Below are 22,396 nucleotides of genomic sequence, written 5' to 3'. Positions count from 1 at the left end.
TCCCATTTCTTTGCCAAAGCCTCCAGTTTACATAAATCCCTCTGTAATATTGAATTATCCTCTTTTGTGTTGATTACTTAGAAAAGCTTAATATCATCTGCAAATATTGAAATTCTACTCTGTATGAAGAGGGATCCTGTGCAAGAACTATATATGGGCCCTTTTCAGTCCAATATCTCATTATAATGCACAATTCCACCTACTTTGAAGGAGGAAATGGTCTCCCTCACCTACAAGGCCCCTGTGCGGCTGGCCAGGTTACACCAATGGTATGTCCGCCCTTGCTGTGATAGCTCACTGTTAAAAATTACCTGTCTATGGATTTTTCTATGTAGACCACATTCACATGTTCAGTATTTTGTCAGTATTTTACATGAGTATTTGTAAGTCAAAACCAGGAGTGGAACAATCAGAGGAAAAGTATAATAGAAACACGTCACCACTTCTGTATTTATCACCCACTCCTGGTTTTGGCTTACAAATACTGATGTAAAATACTGACCAAATACTGAACGTGTGAATGTGGCTTTAAACTGAGTAGCTCTTACAATTGCCGCTGCTCCACTGATTTTATTACAGCTTTTTTTTTTTTTTGTGTCCCTCCATTCCAAAGTTATGCCCTTGATTATACGTTAATAAATTGCAGCCAATATGCAAATTTCCCCTTTAACCATCTGTCCTTATCAGGTCTGCCACCAAGAATTTCAGTGCCCCATACTGGCAAAATTTTCGGGCCCACTTGAGACTCAGCCCAGACTCCACCCCAGCTCAGTGAGTTTATCAAAACTGGCAGCAAGCAGCCCAGTAAGTGATACAGATGGTTAACAAAAACTTGGTGACAGATTCCCTTTAAAAAAAATGACCCACCTTCTTTCTTCATGAGCACACTGCTCCCTTGCCTCTCGGCTTTCTGCTTTCTCAGGGGGCAGTATCAGGGCTTCCACCAGTAAATTCAGGGCCCCATACTGGCAAAATTTTCTGGCCCCCTTGAGACTCCGCCCAGGCTCCACCCTAGCTCCGCCTCCATCCCTCGAACCTTCTACAATCCCACCACCCACTCTTGGAAAAACTCCACTTCTGCACCACGTCGTCACCAATCACACATTACCAGTTCCCAGTGAACACCAGATCACATACATAACCAGCAGCTTTTGTTTTAGCCAAAAGATTTTTAAAGCCGCCTCGACAAGGTAGTCTCTTCTGGCTTGGTCCTTCTCTACTCTAACCTATTAAAAATTTCTTAAAATATCAAATACTCTTTTTTAGGTATATTTTTATTTCTTTTTCTTTAAGGGAATGTGTCATATACATTTTTTAAAATGACCAATAATACCACATACAAGATGAAATACCACCACACCATGACTAGATCACATATTACCACCACATAGTGACCGAATAATATCACATACAAGGAACAAATACAGCCACACCATGACTAGACCACATATTGCCACTATATTGTAACCGAATAATACCACGTACAAGGAACAAATACCGCCACAACGTGACTAGACCACATATTACCACCACATTGTCATCGAATAATACCACATACAAGGAACAAATACCGCCACACCATGACTGGACCACATATTACCACCACATAGTGACCGAATACTATAATACCGATCATTAATAAAAAAAAAAAAATACTAATATTACCATAAGTGCCATTATACATGGGAGCTCTGTACATGGTATTCAGTGTATAATGTAAGTGTACAGGTAATACAGTGATCACCAGTGACATTATACACAGGAGCTCTGTATATAGTGTCAGTGTACAGGTAATACAGTGATCACTGATGACATTATACACAGGAGATCTGTATATAGTGCACAGGTAATACAGTGATCACCTGTAACATTATACACAGCAGCCCTGTACATAGAATATAGTGTATAGTGTCACTGTACAGATAACACACTGACTCACCGATGAAGTCTCTAGGTGGAGTCCTTCATCTTTGCTTTTCTCCTACATCCAGCTCAGACTGCCATCACTCCTTCCAGCCAGGACTCGTCTCTGCATAAAATAACACACAGTTATCTAGAGCACATTCCCCAACTTCTACATTACACAGCTGAATACAGATGTACACCCACCATTAATATATAATCAGCCATTATGCAACCCACCATTCCAAATATAAATTGTAATCCACCACTGTGCCCCCACTAACTGTAAATACCTACTTTCCCCACCTAATAAATATATAAATGAATTAGAACCTGTACTGTTTCCCCCAATTTTTTACCAGTCACACTCCTGCATTCTCAACGCCCCCTACTCTGTACCTCCTGCTCCCCTGATTCATTTTATTTACATGCACCCTCTGCCCCTATTCATTATGTCATGTCCGCCCTCTTCCCACCCCCCTCTTCCACAAGGCCCCTCCACATCACCCTCCTCCTCCACACAGCCCCTCCACATCACCCCCCCTCCTTCGCACAGCCCCTCATCACCTTCTCCATGCAGCCCCACTCAAGTAACAAACCCTTTTACTGTGAAAGCCATCTCAATACGCAGCCCTATATAAGTAGCAGTGGCGATTTCCCCGCGAAAGCCCCCCACCATGCCCCCCTTTCCTGCGAAAGCCCCCCAACATGCCCCCCCTTCCCTGTGAAAGCCCCCCAACATGCCCCTTTCCCTATGAAAGCCCCCCAACATTCCCACCTTCCCTGTGAAAGCCCCCCCAACATGCCCCCTTCCCTATGAAAGCCCCCCAACATGTCCCCTTCCCTGTAAAAGCCCCTCCAACATGTCCCCTTCCCTGTGAAAGCCCCCCAACATGCCCCCTTCCCCGTGCATGCAGCTTAAGAATGACATGCAATCTGAAGTAGGAAAACAAAAGCAGTTGGAGCGCCAATGGTGAAGAGCCTGAGGTTTGGGGGGGGGTGAAGGGGGAGGATGTTGTGACCACTCACCTGGTCCTGTTGTGCAAAGGAGCCCCGCACAACAAGGGAAAACACTTCCAGGTGGGAGCCTGTAATGTGTAATGTCACCCACGTGACAGTGTACATAGTTTACTGAGCACAATCCTGCTGACAGGTGCGCTTTAAGCTTAGCCACTATCCCTTCAGTTTCTTCCACTTTGTCCCAACTCCTGGGCACATCCCCTCACAATATTGTGTGTAATGCACACGCCCGGGCTGAGCGGCGTGTGCGTGTGATTCCACTGGACCGTGCCGGAGAGTGAATGCCTGGAGTAGCGTAACTAGGTATTCACCCGATCCGACCAGGGTCGCACGACGGCATACGACGCCAGTGCACCAAGGAGGAACCGAGCAGAGGGACCAGGTGCTACTCCAGGACAGACCCCGGACACGGCTGTTGACCCACACAGGGGAATACAGGAACAGGCTGGTAGGCTGGCGCACAGACTGGTGGGTATAGGCAGGCACGACTGGTATGCAGGCAGGCGGGTATGCAGGCAGGCGGGTACAGGCAAGCACAGCTAGAATGCAGACAGGGAGGCACTAGCAGGTAGGAACACAGGCGGGATAGGACCCAGTACACACTGGGACTCAGGAACAATACAGGCAGAGGGGTACAGGCAAGCACAGCTAGAGTGCAGACAGGGAGGCACTAGCAGGTAGGGACACTGGCGGGATAGGACCCAGTACACACTGGGACTCAGGAACAGAACCACAGATTTGGCGGACAAACACAGCAGAGTGAGGCCGCCCAGAGAGGTGAGCGAGAACAGGGCAGGACAAGACCGCCTGGAGCGGTGAGCAAGAGTAGAGCAGGACAAGGCCACCAGGAGCGGTGAGCAAAGGGTCAGAGCTGAGCGAGACTGCCAGAGCAGTGAGCAAGAGTAAAGCAGGACGAGACCGCCTGGAGCGGTGAGCAAGAGTAGAGCAGGACGAGACCGCCTGGAGCGGTGAGCAAGAGTAGAGCAGGACGAGACCGCCTGGAGCGGTGAGCAAGAGCAGAGCAGGACGAGACCGCCAGGAGCGGTGAGCAAAGGGTCAGAGCTGAGCGAGACTGCCGGAGCAGCGAGCAAAGGAGTCAGAGCAGGCTAGAACCGCCGGAGCGGTAAGCAAAGGAGTCAGAGCAGGGATTGATTGGAGCAGCTGAGTTATATACCAGGTGACAGACAGCAATAGGCTGAGGACGCACAAGGGGTGTGACCCACAGCAGGTACAAAAAGCAGGAAGTGATCGGGCGCCGCCCTTAAGCAGCAGAAACAGACACAAACAGACAGCATGGAGGGAAGCCAGAGAGACATTCTGGACTGGAGATCAAGTGCGCGCTCTTGCACAGTGGGAGATGGACCACTATGCAAGGACGCCGCCAGGTATGTTACAGTACCCCCCCCTTACGCCCCCTCTTCTTCAGGCCTGCCAGAATCTTCCGCAGGGAATTCGAGGGCCAATTCTTCACTTCGAAGAGATCACTTCCACTGTCCACCGGAAAAACTGGTCTCCTCTGGGTAGCTAGGATGCTACCTCCCATCCAGCCATCCTCAGCAACAGACGAAACGGGTGGAGTACCAGGAACAGCACACAAGGAAGTCTCTCTCCACATATTTTCAGGTGGCACCCCAGAGGGTACAGGAGACAACTGGAAGTCCTCCACCGGGTTGGAGGGGGACAGAGACTTGGGGGTAATCTCTGCTTCGAGGTACATCTTGTCAAGCTCACAGGAAGAAATAGACGGGTTATCAGGTACATAATGAGGAAAAGTCACTGTCTCTTTGTTATCAGGTGGTACCCCGGAGGATTCAGGAAACAACTGGAGGTCCTCCGCCGGGTCAGAAGAGTGCAGAGGCTCAGAGAAAACATCTGCTTCAGAGTACACTAGGTCGGACTCACTGGACGAAGCGAGCGAGGTATCAGGTACAGAGTATAGGAGAGTCTCTGTCCTTTCGCTACTGGGTAGCACTCCGAAGGGTTCAGGAGACAACTGGAGGTCCTCCGCCTGGTCGGAGGGGTGTAGAGACTCGGGGGTAACTACCACTTTGGGGTACCCATTGTCAGGCTCACAGGACGAAGCGGACAAAGTATCGAGTACCGGGTGTAGAGAAGTCTCTCTCCGTTTGTCATCGAGTGGTATCCCGGAGGATTCAGGAGGCAACAGGGGGTCCTCCGCCAGGTAGTAGAGGTGCACAGACTCTGAGGTAACCACAGCTTTGGAGCATCCTTGGACATGCACACCGGTTAAAGTGGGTGAAGCATCTGATGCCGGGTGCAGGAAGTTCCCCTGTGTGGAGTCTGGATGGGCAGAAGTCTCTTCGGGCAGGAGAACTGGTGCACTACCCACGCACATTACCCGTTGGGGCTTCTCCGGGATACAGGGAGATGAAGCTTCAGTAGGGACTTCAAGGTTGGGGTCAGGAGGTCTCAGGGAGGACAGACCCTGGCGTGACGGCTTGCCTCTACGCCTAGCACGTCTGGACTGCCTCTTGAGGTTGGGAGAAGTATTCCGGAAAGCGTAGTCACCCTGTGAGGATTCTGGGTGGGCAGTAGTCTCATTGGGCTGGAGGACTATTGCGCTACCCACACACATTACCCATTGGGGCTGCTCCGGGATATTGGGAAGTGAAGCTTCAGCAGGAGCCTCCGGGTTAGGATCATCGAAGACCATTAAAAAGGCCACCAGGAAGGCCATTAGGTCCAGGAGGATCGGATCCTGTGTTTCATATAGGGGGTTGATCCATTCCAAGGCATCACCCGCCAGGTAAGACATAATGAATGCCACCTTAACCCGATCGGTGGGAAAACATAGAGGGTAGAACTTGAAGTGTAGCATGCATTGCTCCACAAATGCACGACTTTGTCTTGGATCCCCATAATAACGTAGCGGATCCGCAGGAACGAGAGCAGATAGATCCATCTGGACTCGTGCGTAATTCGCCTGGAACTCAGCTAAAGGGAAAAAAAAATGTATTTATTTATTTTTAATGCATGTATTTGCTGGAAAACTTCTCAGAGAGCGAAGGCCGTGGGGCTCAACGGGAACCATGGCCTGAGCATGCTGTAATGCACACGCCCGGGCTGAGTGGCGTGTGCGTGTGATTCCACTGGACCGTGCCGGAGAGTGAATGCCTGGAGGGGCGTAACTAGGTATTCACCCGATCCGACCAGGGTCGCACGACGGCATACGACGCCAGTGCACCAAGGAGGAACCGAGCAGAGGGACCAGGTGCTACTCCAGGACAGACCCCGGACACGGCTGTTGACCCACACAGGGGAATACAGGAACAGGCTGGTAGGCTGGCGCACAGACTGGTGGGTATAGGCAGGCACGACTGGTATGCAGGCAGGCGGGTATGCAGGCAGGCGGGTACAGGCAAGCACAGCTAGAGTGCAGACAGGGAGGCACTAGCAGGTAGGAACACAGGCGGGATAGGACCCAGTACACACTGGGACTCAGGAACAATACAGGCAGAGGGGTACAGGCAAGCACAGCTAGAGTGCAGACAGGGAGGCACTAGCAGGTAGGGACACTGGCGGGATAGGACCCAGTACACACTGGGACTCAGGAACAGAACCACAGATGTGGCGGACAAACACAGCAGAGTGAGGCCGCCCAGAGAGGTGAGCGAGAACAGGGCAGGACAAGACCGCCTGGAGCGGTGAGCAAGAGTAGAGCAGGACAAGGCCGCCAGGAGCGGTGAGCAAAGGGTCAGAGCTGAGCGAGACTGCCGGAGCAGTGAGCAAGAGTAAAGCAGGACGAGACCGCCTGGAGCGGTGAGCAAGAGTAGAGCAGGACGAGACCGCCTGGAGTGGTGAGCAAGAGTAGAGCAGGACGAGACCGCCTGGAGCGGTGAGCAAGAGCAGAGCAGGACGAGACCGCCAGGAGCGGTGAGCAAAGGGTCAGAGCTGAGCGAGACTGCCGGAGCAGCGAGCAAAGGAGTCAGAGCAGGCTAGAACCACCGGAGTGGTAAGCAAAGGAGTCAGAGCAGTCTAGAACCGCCGGAGCGGTGAGCAAAGGAGTCAGAGCAGGCTAGAACCGCCGAAGCGGTGAGCAAAGGAGTCAGAGCAGGCTAGAACCGCCGGAGTGTTGAGCAAAGGAGTCAGAGCAGGCTAGAACCGCCGGAGCGGTGAGAAAAGAAGTCAGAGCAGGCTAGAACCGCCGGAGCGGTGAGCAAAAGAAGTCAGAGCAGGCTAGAACCGCCGGAGCGGTGAGCAAAGGAGTCAGAGCAGGCTAGAATCGCCGGAGCGGTGAGCAAAGGAGTCAGAGCAGGCTAGAACCGCCGGAGCGGTGAGCAAAGGAGTCAGAGCAGGCAAGGCTGAGCAGGGGGGACAGGGCTCTGTTCACACGGAACAGACAGGAAGGGAAAGGCAGAGCCAGATACCCACAGGGTATTTGCAGTGAAGTAGCAAGTGGACCACAAACTCACAAACGGGAGTACAGAGACAACAAGCAGGAGTTAGGAACGAGTTCAGACTCTGCAGAAAAAGGAAAGGAACGGACATAGAGGCAAAACAGGTAAAGGATAGGAGAGAGTTCAGACTGGAACTGAGTGTACGGAAGAGACCGACACTGCAGCGGGATACAGGAGCGGGTCTGGGAATACGGCCCCCAGAGAGGCGGAACAAACAGGCAAGGAGCGTGTTCAGACAGGACAGACAAGATACAGGAGCGGGTCTAGGTAATCGGCCCCTAGAAGGCGGGAGGAACAGGCTAGGAGCGTGTTCAGACAGGACAGACAAGATACAGGAGCGGGTCTAGGTAATCGGCCCCTAGAAGGCGGGGGGAACAGGCTAGGAGCGTGTTCAGACAGGACAGACAAGATACAGGAGCGGGTCTAGGTAATCGGCCCCTAGAAGGCGGGAGGAACAGGCTAGGAGCGTGTTCAGACAGGCCTGGAAATACAGCCTCCAGGATAGGCAGACAAGAGAAACACAGAACGGGACCTGGCACCTTCAGAGTGCAAGCACACACTGAATGAAACACTATGCTCAGGCAGGGATTGATTGGAGCAGCTGAGTTATATACCAGGTGACAGACAGCAATAGGCTGAGGACTCACAAGGGGTGTGACCCACAGCAGGTACAAAAAGCAGGAAGTGATCGGGCGCCGCCCTTAAGCAGCAGAAACAGACACAAACAGACAGCATGGAGGGAAGCCAGAGAGACATTCTGGACTGGAGATCAAGTGCGCGCTCTTGCACAGTGGGAGATGGACCACTATGCAAGGACGCCGCCAGGTATGTTACATTGTACCATATCATTTCTGATCATGCTCATTTAGCATAATTGACATGTTAATGTTATTCTGAAGGTTGACGCACTAACGAAAATATGAATCTTATATACTGTATTTTTTCGTTGTTCTACTTTTTCACATGAAAAAAAAAAAATTGTTACTCTATTCTAAGGCCAATAACTTTTTTAGGTTATGTGCGCACGTCCAGGATTTGAAGCAGAAATTGTGCATCTCCTTGGCAGGAAAAGCGCTGCAGAAAAACCATGCAGTTTTGCCGCATTTTTGCCGTGTTTTTGACACATTTTTGATGCGGTTTTTGAAGCTTTTTTTTTAGACATTCTTGTACATCAATGAATGATTTTTGGAGCTAAATAAAGGTATTTGGTGAGACATTGCTTAAACCCTTGGATTATCGTCAAAACTGGGGTGAGTATATTGGTTAATTTAAATGATTAAAGAATGTGTCTGTTGTATTTCAAATAATGTGTTTACTCTGTGTCTGTGTGTTTATTTAACTGTTTAATTTACTTTAGTTAGGTTTGGTGATGAAAGAGTCTGATTGACACCTTGTCATCACCAAACAAAAGAGCTAGGTGTCAGCTGATCCCATTCACCCAATCTTCATTAGCATTTCCATTCATGTAATATCTAGGGCAGCTGTAAGCAGTTACTTTTAGCTTAGGAAGGTGCCATTAGGAAAACATGGGTCCTGACTATAATTAACAGCTCACAGCTGTTTCGTTAGCCTCTATGTCCCCACGAACAGCAACAAGCAGTGCTTTGGATGCAGCATATTTTTGCTGCGTCCAAAACGTGGTGTTCTAATGTTGCACTTTTGTTGTTGGTACATGTGAATCCACCGCATATAATGACACTTCAATCGGTCAAAGTCTGCAGTGGAGACTAGCGTGTCCACTACAGATATTGACATGCGGCGGGTGAGTTTGGGTACGTTGTCATGATCAGGAGCCGCTGCAGGTTTGACTCTGCGTGTTTATACAGCATCAAACCTGCAGTGTCCAGATGTTACAGCATAGTGGATGGGATCTCTAGAAATCCCATGTCCACTATCCGTGCATCAGAGGATGCAAATCACCCGTGTACACTGACATGTGGAGCGTCTTTCAAGACCGCAGCATGTCAAATTCACTTGTGAAGTCTCTAGTCTCTGCAACAGAAATTTGACCACTAGAATGTATTGAATGTGGAAAATACCCATAGTTCAGTGAACACATGGGGATTTACCTGCATTCAATAGAATGCAACGTTTTGGACGCAGCAAAAAATATGCATCCAAAGCGCTGTCTGAATCATGGGCACAGAACCTAAAATTGAAAAAAAAAAATGGTGTGGGCTCCCACGTCATTTTTATAACCAGCAGAGGGAAAGCCGACCACTGGGGGCTGATATTAGCAGCCGGGGAAGGGGTATTGGCCAACAATGTTCCCTGGCTATTAATATCAGCCCACAGTTGTTTGCTTAGCCTTTACTGGCTACTAGCCCCCTCCGTGGCTAATAATATCACCCCTCAGCAGTCCCATAAATGGCGCATCCATAAGATGAGCCAAATCTGGCACTTAGCCTCCGCTCTTCCCACTGCCCTTTAGCGGTGGCGAGTGGGGTAATGGGGTTGGGATTCATGTCAGCCTTCTATTGGCGGCTCATGTGAATCCCATGTTAGTAATGGAGAGTGTCTATAAGACGCCCCCATTACTAACCGCGTAGTAAAGTGTTCGCCGCTTTTTCAATAAATACACAGCCAGAAAAAAGTATTTTAATGAAATAAAAAACACACAGTTTTAAAAAAAAAATATATATATATATTTTTCTCTCAGTCCCCGAATTCCTTGATCTTCTGAAAAAAAAGTAAGAAAACAAACAACTATATCTCTCACCTGTACGCCGTCACGACGCAGTCCACGATTACCGCCAACGATTGTCCCTTGGCGATCTGGGTCACTTCCACAGCAGTGACATCAGCAATCACTGATGTCACTGCTGTAGAAGACAGCAATGAAGAGTGTAAAATCACTCCTGTCAGCATACATTGCTGCTGGAGTGAGGTCACTGGGGTTCATCAGCTGAAGATCAGCTGATCAGCCCCAGTGAGCTTACCACCAGTACTGGTGGGAATATTCTTGAGAATGTTCCCACGGTGAGGTCACATGAGCGATCAGCTATACCTGTGAATTTTCTGCGCTTCAATTAAAGTCAATGAGCTCGAATTCGCGGCGGAAACGTGTGCACAATGGACGTGCTGCGTTTTTTTCCGCAATGGTAATTCTGAGCGGAAAACTCCGCATCATGTGCACAGCACATCAGGATTACCATTGCAATACCTGGCAGACGGATTATATAGTGTTTTCGCTGCGTTTCCATGGCGAAAAACCGCAGCAAAAACGCATAAAAAATGCTACTTGTGCACTTAACCTTAATTTTCCTTGATGCTTTCCATGACGAGCTAAAGGTGCTTCTTTTTCCTGAGAGATAATCTTTGATATCGTCTCCGTAGACTAATCGTATATTAAAATCTAAATTTTAAAAACTAATATCTTCACAACGGCAATGAAAAATGAAATCAATTTTACATTTTTTTAAAGCTCTGCAGCCTCTAAAATGTGGCCAGTTTAACAGCGTAAAGCTAGTACACCGGTGTCCCGAGGTGGCGGAGGGACATCTGAGGATGCACATTCAGCTGGAATGTTTTGCAGTGCAGAGACCCTCTGCTTTCTGCATTGCAATACACTGACGTCAGCCTGCTGGCTTCTGTGTTGGCTGCTGTTGAAGATGATGCCGCATGTCATGGGAGCAGAAGAAGGTGAGAAGGTAAGAAAGCAACAATTTTTTTAAAATGTATTGAAGAAAAATAGGGAACATTATTACTAGAAGGAGCTCAAGATGGGAGAAATTTTACCAAGAAGGAGCCCATGATGGGGGACATTTTACTATTACGGGGCACAAGATGGGGTACATTTTGCTATGAAGGGGACCAGGATGGGGGACATTATACCAAAAAGGAGCCGAGAATGGGGGACATTTTACCATGAAGGGGTTCAGGATGGGGGATGTTATACAAAGGAGGAGACCAGGATGGGGGACATTAGTATAGCATGGGGTCCAGGAAGGGGGACATTACACCAAGATGTGGATCATTACTATATGGGAAATGAACACATATGTCTTTATACTATCTAGGACACCCCAAGGGTCCATACATTTGACCAACATGCAGGTGGGAGCCTAGGTCCAAATTTTGCTAAGTTCCTCATAGCATCCTCTTTCACCTCACAGTTTATTATAATACCCTGGTAACATCTTATCCCATCCTCTAATTCATTATGACGCTATCAATGACTTTTAGGCATGAGCGAACATTCCAATGTTCGGTTCGGAAAAGTTTGCGAAACAAATTGATATTCGCCGAATTTATTCGCCGAACATTTCCGAATCCCTTAGGTGTCAATGAGGGGACCAAAAAAATGCATATACATCACCTAGAAATGGGACCAAAAGCTGCTAAAACTAATCAAATTAGGTGTAGACACCAGGGAAGTGCCATCAATTGACACAGAGTACAAGTACTATAATTATTATTACTGTGACAACGACATTTATTCAGTTGCGCTTTACATGTCAAAAGGAGTCACCAACTGGTACAACAGGGGAGAGGACCCTGCCTGCGAGGGTGCACTGTCAATGTTAGGTGTTGGTCTGTGGCTGGGTTTGAAATGGGCCCAGGACCTTCTGTGGTCTACCATTTCAGTTCAGGTGGGGCTGATGCTGCTCAGCATCGTCATCAGCCCCAACTCCTAGCTGGTCCATAATACATACAGATTATCTCCTGTGTATTGGTACCTAGCAATGTTAAGCATGGGTTGCGGAGGGAGACAGGGCGTTTGGAGTCTAAGTCCAGGATTTGCCGCACTGAGCATGCCCGTGACCTGCTCATGATTGGTGGTTTGGCACCCACCTGACTCGGTGACCTTGCACCGCCTGATTGGTCCATGGGTGGCGTCACCAATGGCGCGTCGGTGGGCAGGGCTTAGTCTTTAAAAGGCCCGCCCACAAACATGGTGGCGCGCTCTGATCATTGAGCAGTGATGCGATTGTGTGGACGACTGTGTTCCACGAGTAGTTTCTGTCAGGCAGGCTAGTTCCATAGAGGCAGGCTAGCTCCATAGAGGCAGGTAGTTTTGTCTAGCAGCCTGGCTCTGCCAAAGGGGTCGTCTAACACCCCGAGCAGCCTGCAGACGTCCTATCCACGGCTATCGCCTGTCAGCCACATGGAGTAGTACCCTTCAGTCCGGTAGCACGCCGGCTGGAGGCACGTGTACCCATCGGCGTAGTCACACACGCATCCTAGCGCCGCCACTGTAGTCCCTGTGATGTAACAGAACTACAGATAGTTTTTCTCCGCCTATCTCTTGTGCTGCTAACTGAGATAGAGCGAACCGCTATACCCGTTCCTGTGTGCAGTAACACGAAGGGTTTGCCATTTAAGTTGGTTGCTTTACTTTCCACCTGGAAAGTGTTCGGCAGCCGTCCTCCAGGCTGCATCGCGGACCCCGGGGTCGGTTGCGTTCCATTATATTAAAGTTGTGTGCAACCTCCCTCCTAACAGTCATGGACGTGGTTTGTGGACCCAATGTGCCACGGACCCTTAAGAGCCTGGAATGGCGTGACTAAGCGAGCACCAGACTTTTCACTAGAGCCTCTGATGGTGAGGTTAGACTTGGCTCCTGATTAACGCCAGATGCCACTCCAGGACGCGCAGCAGCTGGACCCAGTAGGACAGACTAGATGGTGCAGCAGGCAGAGTCTGTATCAGAGTGCAGCAGGAAGAGTCTGTATCAGAGTGCAGCAGGCAGAGTCTGTATCAGAGTGCAACAGGCAGAGTCTGTATCAGAGTGCAGCAGGCAAAATCTGTATCAGTAGTGCAGCAAGCAGAGTCTGTATCAGGAGTGCAGCAGGGAGAGTCTGTATCAGATTGCAGCAGGCAGACTCTATATCAGGAGTGCAGCAGACAGAGTCTGTATCAGGAGTGCAGCAGGCAGAGTCTGTATCAGAGTGCAGCAAGCAGAGTCTGTATCAGAGTGCAGCAAGCAGAGTCTCTATCAGAGTGCAGCAGGCAAAGTCTCTATCAGAGTGCAGCAGGCAGAGTCTGTATCAGGAGTGCAGCAGGGAGAGTCTGTATCAGGAGTGCAGCAGGCAGAGTCTGCATCAGGAGTGCAGCAGGCAGAGTCTGTATCAGAGTGCAGCAGGCGGAGTCTGTATCAGGAGTGCAGCAGGGAGAGTCTATATCAGAGTGCAGCAGGCAGAGTCTGTATCAGGAGTGCAGCAGGCAGAGTCTGTATCAGGAGTGCAGCAGGCAAAGTCTGTATCAGAGTGCGGCAGGCAGAGTCTGTATCAGAGTGCAGCAGGCAGAGTCTGTATCAGAGTGATGTAGGCAGAGTCTGTATCAGATTGCAGCAGGCAGACTCTATATCAGGAGTGCAGCAGGCAGAGTCTGTATCAGGAGTGCAGCAGGCAGAGTCTGTATCAGAGTGCAGCAAGCAGAGTCTGTATCAGAGTGCAGCAAGCAGAGTCTGTATCAGAGTGCAGCAGGCAAAGTCTCTATCAGAGTGCAGCAGGCAGAGTCTGTATCAGGAGTGCAGCAGGGAGAGTCTGCATCAGGAGTGCAGCAGGCAGAGTCTGTATCAGAGTGCAGCAGGCAAAGTCTGTATCAGGAGTGTAGCAGGTAGAGTCTGTATCAGGAGTGCAGGAAGGACTGGTACGCAACTTTACACAATTTATACTGCAGAACAGGAAGGTTCCACTACAGCCAACCCAATAGATGGAGACCCAATCAGGATTACCCACATTTAAAAAAATTAGTGGCAGACGCCATCAAAGTGGCATCAATTTCACTGCTGTAGAAATAGTGTAAATAAGACCCACACCTCTTCCAGTACAGCCAACCCAGGAGATGGAGACCTAACCAGGAGTGTTCACATTGCCGTAAATGAGGGCCTAACACCACCAAAGTGGCATCAATGTCATCAGACTACAAGTAGTTTAACGCAGACCCAAACCTGTCACACTACAGCCAACCCAATGGAAGGAGACACAAGCAGAATTCTCCACATTTCCCAAAATTAGGGCCTAAAACCGGCAGCAGCAGCGAGAGCAGGCACAAAAGCCATATCACAGACTGCAATTTCAAGAGATCAATGCAGCACACTCAAAATGATAACATCGCCTACTCTGTACATTCTGCAATTTGGGTGCAAAAGTCCTTGGAGATCCATGACTTGTTCATCTTGATGAAAGTTAGGCGGTCTATACTTTCAGGGGATAGCCGGGTGCGCTTATCCGTCAAGACACTACCAGCAGCGCTGAATACACATACAGAGAGAACGCTGGCTGCCGGGCATGATAAAACCTCCAAGGCGTGAGAGGCGAGCTCAGGCAATTCATCCATTTTTGAAGACCAAAATGTAAAAGGGTTCAAACCCTCCCTGATGGTATTGATATTGAACTCTAGATACTCCGGCACCATCTTCTCCAGTCGTTCACCATGTGTCAGACTTGTACTCTGTAGTGCATGAGCTGGTGCAAAAAATGTGTGAAAAGACTCCCAGAAATTGCTTCTGCCACTTACTCAGCTGCTGCTAATGTTTTGGTGTTGACGAACTGACTTACTGGAGGTTGAAAGACTACAGCTGCGATGCACACTGTGCGCCTCACTATTATCTGGGGGAAAACCTCTATTAAGGTTGCTTAAAAGCTTGTTTCGATACTCCAACATAAGCGGGTCCCTTTCCAGGGCGGGAAGCATCTGGCAAAATTGACTCTTATATTGTGGATCTAACAGAGTGGCAACCCAATAGTCAGCATTATTTTGAATCCCAACTATACGGGTATCATGTTGTAGATAGTGCATCAAGAAGGCACTCATATGACGGGCTCTTCCAGGAGGTCCAAAGCCAGGCTCTATTGTGGGCTGCGTAACACTGATGCTTGTTTCCTCCGTCCCCTCCTGCCAACCATGTTCAAACGAGAGGGGATGATTATCCTCTTCATCCTCTGACAGCTGCTCGCCCATCACCTCTTCCTCCTCCATTAGTTCCCCAGCTCTTGCACCTTCACTAACAGTTTGCCTGGTATCACCAAACCCCCTCGATCGCTGTAATCCACCTTCACTTGGCATCCGCCTGTGTGGCGACAGTCTGGAAATTTGAGACATTGGTATCCCTTTCGCATCCTCCTCTTCTTCCGGGGCCACCATCTCCTGCTGCAGGTTATTCAAAGTTGCTCCAGCATGTATATGACCGGGATAGTGATGCTGATGATGGCATTGTCAGCGCTAACCAGTTTAGTAGCCATTTCAAAACCGTGCAGATGGGTGCAGAGGTCCTAAATCTGTTCCCACTCCGCAAAGTGATATGCCCCAAGTCCGTACTGCGTTGTCCCAAGCTATACATCAAGGCATACTGTGTTAGAGCTCGTTGCTGCTGGCACAGTCGCTGCAACATGTGTAGAGTAGAATTCCACCGCGACGGCACATTGCAGATCAACCTGTTAACTGGCATGGACAAAGACCTCTGTATCGATGCAAGTCGATGACATGAGGGGTGCGAACGGCGGAAGTGAGCACACAGCTTCCGTACCTTGTGAAGCAGCTCATCCAGGCCAGGATAGTGGTGGAGAAATCACTGTACCACCAGGTTGAGGACGTGAGCCATGCAAGGCTCGTGTGCGAGCTTGCCTCGGCCTAAGGCCGCTAACAGGTTCGCACCATTATTGCACGCGACCTTCCCTGGCTCTAGGTTCAGCGGAGTCAGCCATTGCCCAAACTGAGCCTGGAGAGCTGCCCACAACTCTTCACCTGTATGACTGCGATATCCAAGGCATATTAATTTGAAGACTGCCTGATTATGGTGAGCCCTGACTGCGCAGTATGGAGGTGGTGTGTATTCGCTCCGCATCCTTGAAACACGTGTCTCGTTAAGGCAGAGGTTGAGTGCGCAGGTGGAGGCCCTAGTGGAGGTGGAGGATGCCGAAGCAGCAGAGGAAGTGGGAAGTACAGAAGTTTTTTCTGCAAGCCTTGGGGATTCCAAGATTTGTGGAGCAGCCCCTTCTCCCCGCCTGCCCCCACAGCCACCAGAGTCACCCAGTACCCAGTCAACGAGATGTAACGCCCTTGGCCATGCTTACTTGTCCAGGTGTCTGTGGTGAAATGCACCCTGGCATATGTAGATTTAGAAAAGGAACTGGTGATGTTGTCTGCAACATGCTGGTGTAGCGCAGGCACAGCTTTCTTAGAGAAGTAATGGCGACTGGGCAACTGGTACTGGGGGACTGCGGCGACCATCAGTTTTCGGAAACCGTCTGTATCTACCAGGTGGAAAGGCGGCATTTCCTTGGCCAACAGATTGGAGATGGTGGAGTTCAATCTCTTAGCTTTGTCATGCGTAGGAAGAAACAATCTTTTACGAGACTACAACTGCGGGACCCAGGTGCTGAGATAGGGTGGAGTATGGTGAACCGGAAAAAATGTTCGAGCGTGAGTGAGGTGCAGATGTTACGGTGGATTGAGAAACATGCGGTGTGCTCGGTGAAACAAACACAGCAGGTGTGTCCGCTACTGTTACAGCTGACGGGCTGTCACTCAGCCTGACTGGAGTGGGTAAAGAACCGGAGTTTCTGCGATGGGAGACCTACGTGACAATACTTGGCACAGTAATAGAGGAGGAGGAAGAAGCAGCGGATGCATTTGATGGGGCAGCTGATGGTTGTTGAGGTGCGCTGGTCCGCATTTCAGCACAGTAAGATTCCCAGCATTAAGAATGTTGTTTGAGTATGTGACCGTTCATGCATGTAGTAGTCAAATTATTGCAGTTTTTCCCTCTACTGAGTTTTTTATCACAAAGTTTGCAGATAACGTGAGTTGGCTCATCCTTTGCAGTGAAAAAAAGGCCCTTGCTAGGCAACCCTTGCTGCCCCTGCGAGCTGCAGACCTGTGACTACTGCTGGCCACAGGTTGTGGTTAAGGATGTTGTGCTCCTATTGCTTGCATCACTCGGTGACTGCACCGTAAGGCAAAATGTAACCTACTCGTCTTCCTCCTCCACCTCCTCAGATGAGCTGCTCGGCTGCGTGACTTTGGGTTCACACCAAGTAGGATCTTCAACCTCGTCATCATCCAATGTGGTATTCCATTCCTTGCCCTCAGAGTGACCCATCTCCTCTTGTTGCTCCGACAGCACAGTACAGTCCGCATGAGCCTCAGGTATCTGAGTCTCATCGGGATCACCTCCCTCCCCTGCTTTTAAGGTCTGGTGATGAGGGTTAGGAACCTGCTCGGACCCTACTTCATCCTGCCCCGAATCCAAGCTAAAAAAATTTTGGGCATCGGTGCAGATGCTTTCCTCCTCTTGACTCTGTGACTGTTTGGAGTTCACTTCTGATGCCCATGGTGTAAAATGGGTGAAGCGTTCTACACACTCGCCCATCTGTGGTTCGCTACAGTCAGTTGGGCAGTTGGCCAGTTGTGACGCGGGGGGAAGCATGGGTAATTGGGGTGCCACCTCTGTGGACTGTACTGAGTGTGATGTTGAGGTGGAGGAAGAAGAGGAGAGGGCACTGGAAGCAGAGGTTGCCATCCACTGGAGCACCTGCTCTTTCTGGGCCTTATCAACAAGGCATATCGCTGTGTGGCTGCCAAAAGAAGGGAATGCAGTAGGCCGTCCACTAACATAAGTTGTTAGTGGTCTTTGGACCTGTTTGTGTTGGTTCACTAGTGCTTTCACTAACATTACCACGTACCCCACGTACACCTTGAACACCAAGCCTATTCCCCCTCCCACCACGCCCTCTCTTTTTCCCACTCATGTTGGTCAGATACAGTGGTAGGAGCACGCAATTAGCTAAAGAAAAATATGTTTTTTTCCTGTGCAATAGCTCATCACACACCTGAATTTCAGCGACACTAAATTACAAGGTAAGATATGACCTGCGATAAAACCTACGAGATATTCTCCAAGCAATTTCAAACTGGGATGTCCCCTGCTGTATAACTTTAGGAACAGAAAAACATTTTTTTTTGAATGTGGATGAGGCCAGTATGACATACAGTTATATGAAAAAGTTTGGGCACCCCTATTAATCTTAAGCTTAATGTTTTATAAAAATTGGTGTTTTTGCAACAGCTATTTCAGTTTGATATATGTAATAACTGTTGGACACAGTAATGTTTCTGCCTTGAAATGAGGTTTATTGTACTAACAGAAAATGTGCAATCTGCATTCAAACAAAATTTGACAGGTGCATAAGTATGGGCACCTCACCAGAAAAGTGACATTAATATTTAGTAGATCCTCCTTTTGCAAAAATAACAGCCTCTAGTCGCTTCCTGTAGCTTTTAAAGATTTCCTGGATCCTGGATGAAGGTATTTTTGACCATTCCTCTTTACAAAACAATTCCAGTTCAGTTAAGTTTGATGGTCGCCGAGCATGGACAGCCCTCTTCAAATGATCCCACAGATGTTCAATGATATTCAGGTCTGGGGACTGGGATGGCCATTCCAGAACATTGTAATTGTTCCTCTGCATGAATGCCTGAGTAGATTTGGAGCGGTGTTTTGGATCATTGTCTTGCTGAAAGATCCATCCCTTGCGTAACTTCAACTTTGTCACTGATTCTTGAACATTATTGTCAAGAATCTGCTGATACTGAGTGGAATCCATGCGTCCCTCAACTTTAACAAGATTCCCGGTGCCGGCATTGGCCACACAGCCCCAAAGCATGATGGAACCTCCACCAAATTTTACTGTGGGTAGCAAGTGTTTTTCTTGGAATGCTGTGTTTTTTTGCCGCCATGCATAACGCCTTTTTGTATGACCAAACAACTCAATCTTGGTTTCATCAGTCCACAGGACCTTCTTCCAAAAATAAATTGGCTTCTCCAAATGTGCTTTTGCATACCTCAGCCGACTCTGTTTGTGGCGTGCTTGCAGAAACGGCTTCTTTCGCATCACTCTCCCATACAGCTTCTCCTTGTGCAAAGTGCGTTGTATAGTTGACCGATGCACAGTGACACCATCTGCAGCAAGCTGATGCTGCAGCTCTCTGGAGGTGGTCTGAGGATTGTCCTTGACTGATCTCACCATTCTTCTTCTCTGCCTTTCTGATGTTTTTCTTGGCCTGCCACTTCTGGCCTTAACAAGAACTGTCCCTGTGTTCTTCCATTTCCTTACTATGTTCCTCACAGTGGAAACTGACAGGTTAAATCTCTGAGACAGCTTTTTGTATCCTTCCCCTGAACAACTATGTTGAATAATCTTTGTTTTCAGATCATTTGACAGTTGTTTTTAGGAGCCCATGATGCCACTCTTCAGAGGAGATTCAAACAGGAGAACAACTTGCAAGTGGCCACTTTAAGTAGCTTTTCTCATGATTTCATACACCTGGCTATGAAGTTCAAAGCTCAATGAGGTTACAAAACCAAAAAAAGTGCTTTAGTAAGTCAGTAAAAAGTAGGTAGGAGTATTTAAAACAATAAAATGATAAGGGTGCCCATACTTATGCACCTGTCAAATTTTGTTTGAATGCAGATTGCACATTTTCTGTTAGTACAATAAACCTCATTTCAAGGCAGAAACATTACTGTGTCCAACAGTTATTACATATATCAAACTGAAATAGCTGTTGCAAAAACACCAATTTTTATAAAACATTAAGCTTAAGATTAATAGGGGTGCCCAAACTTTTTCATATAACTGTAGAATATATGCTACAAAATATTTCAAACCAAGATCTAGCCAGCTGTATCACTTTACTCAGAGCAAAAAATATTTTTAGGTTACTCTGCATAAGCTCTGCGTCCAGCTGACTTTGCCCTCCACTGACGTAGTAGCTGGCTTATAGCACTGTATGACTTTTGGCACAGGAAAAAATATTTTTTGGGCTGGGCCTACTAAGAGAAGTTTTTTTTTTTTTTATTGTGAAACCAGGACAAGTTCAACGCCACTAAAATAGGATCTGCCTTTTAGTAGACTGGATCAACTTTGCCACAGTAAAAAACCTTTGGTGGACTCTGCCTGCCAACCAAAAATATATATAGGCTTGACTGTGCATACAAGCTGAATTTGACTGCCACTGACCTAGTAGCTGGCTTATAGCACTGTATGACTTTTGGCACAGGAAAAAATATTTTTTGGACTGGGCGTAGCAAGAGAAAAAATTTATTTTTTACCCTGAAACCACCTGAAGTTCAACTCCACTAAAATATTATGTGACACTAAAAAAAACTTTAGTGCACGCAGCTTTCAATATCACAATAGCAGCAGAAAAAAAACAGATTTTGTGCTCTGCAATAAGAAGCTCTGCAGACTGCGCAGAGCACAATTTCAACCCCACTAAATGAAAAGGTGCACTGCACTTGCTTGATCACATAAGCAAGTGCAAAAAAAAGATTCAAGGTATAGTGAGACATGGAGCTCTATACCAGCGGTGCACAGCACTATTGTATGGCATGGGCCCTCTGTTTCTGTCAGAATCTCAGTACTTGCACAAGAACACCAAAAATGTGCTGCACCAGCGGTTGCAGAGGTACACAGGCCAGGAATTATCTACACAATCTGACTACCACACAAGTGCCCATCTATCTAGCTAATATCTCTCATTACACAGGAGAACACTGAGCTGCGTCTGTCTCCAGCAGTGACATGGATATAATGGCGCCGAGGGAACAAAGCCGCTTTTTATATTGAGAGGACATGCGATTTCTGCAGCCAATTGCAGAAGCCCTTATGTCTGGACAGTGTAGATGCTTCCTGCGCTATGATTGGCTGGCCGCGCTTTCCTCAGTTAAAGTTACCGCTCACAGGAAAAAAAAAACCAGTGCGCCGCTGATCTGACCTGTTCTAAGCTCTCCACAGCCCCCACAGTCACCTGGCACATGTCACCGCTCATCATACACTTCCACTATGCTAGCAAAATGGTTCGAAACGCCGTGGTTGCCCTGTATACGCGGTTCTTTGCAAATTCATCAAACTTTTAGAAAATTTGCTCGCCTTTGCATTCACGAATCCGAATGTGCCATAGTCGTGCCGAATTTGAAACTTTCAAACATTCGCCTAACAACTTCGCTCAACACTAATTATAATGAATGAGGGGGAGTTGACACAGAACAGGGACTAAGGGTAAGTGCACCCGTTCAGGATTTGCAGCAGAAAATTCAGATATTTTGGCAGGAAAATGCTGCATAAAATATGCAATTTTGCCATGTTTTTTTTAACATGCGTTTTTGTTGCAGATTTTTCCCCAGTCAATAGTATGGGTTAAATAAGATGCAAAAACACAGCAAGAATTGAAATTATGCAGATTTTAATCTGCGGCAAATCTGCAAAGAAAAAATAAGTAATGTGTGCATGAGAATTCAGAAATCCTTCACTTTGCTTGTACTGTAAAAAGCAGTATATTTTCCCCAACAAATCCATGCAGAAAAAGCGCAACAAAAATGTAACGTACGCACAAAATGAATTGAGGGGAAAGTCTCAGTGACTGATTCATTTAGATTTATTGGGCTACAGAAATTATAGTTAGTGAGGGGCACAATGCTGGCTTTTCAATTAATATTTTGAATGGTGTGTGGCTTATGTAGATTAACCCCTTCATGACATTTTCCATTTTTGCGTTTTCGTTTTTTGCTCCCCTTGTTCCCAGAGCCATAACCTTTTTATTTTTTTTGGCAATATGGCCGTGTGAGGGCTTATTTTTTTGCGGGACAAGTTGTACTCACACTGGTTTTACCATGTCATGTACTGGAAAATGGGGACAAAATTCCAAGTGCGGTGAAATTGCAAAAAAAGTGCAATTCCACAGTTGTTTTTTTTCTTTGTTCTACCACATTCAGTGAATGATAAAACTGACCTGCCATTCTTATTCTCCAGGTCATTATGAGTTTGTAAATACCAAACATGTATAGGTCCTTTTTTATTTAAGTGGTGAAAAAAAAATCCAAATTTTGCTTACAAAAATATATATTTTCCGAGACCCATAGCATCTCCATTTTTCGTGATCTGGGGCCAGGTGAGGGCTTATTTGTTGCGCGCCAAGCTTTTTATTGATACCGTTTTGGGGTAGGTACGATGTTTTGATTGCCCGTTATTGCATTTTATTGCAATATTGCGGCGACCAAAAAAACATAATTCTGGTGTTTAGAATTTTACGCCATTTACCAATCGGAT

Source organism: Phyllobates terribilis, unplaced genomic scaffold (genome assembly GCF_046119375.1).
Source record: "Phyllobates terribilis strain yellow unplaced genomic scaffold, ASM4611937v1 Scaffold_1__5_contigs__length_1240528914, whole genome shotgun sequence".
NCBI lineage: Eukaryota > Metazoa > Chordata > Amphibia > Anura > Dendrobatidae > Phyllobates > Phyllobates terribilis.
The sequence above is the reverse complement of the archived record's forward strand: the minus strand, read 5'-3'. Positions refer to the sequence as shown.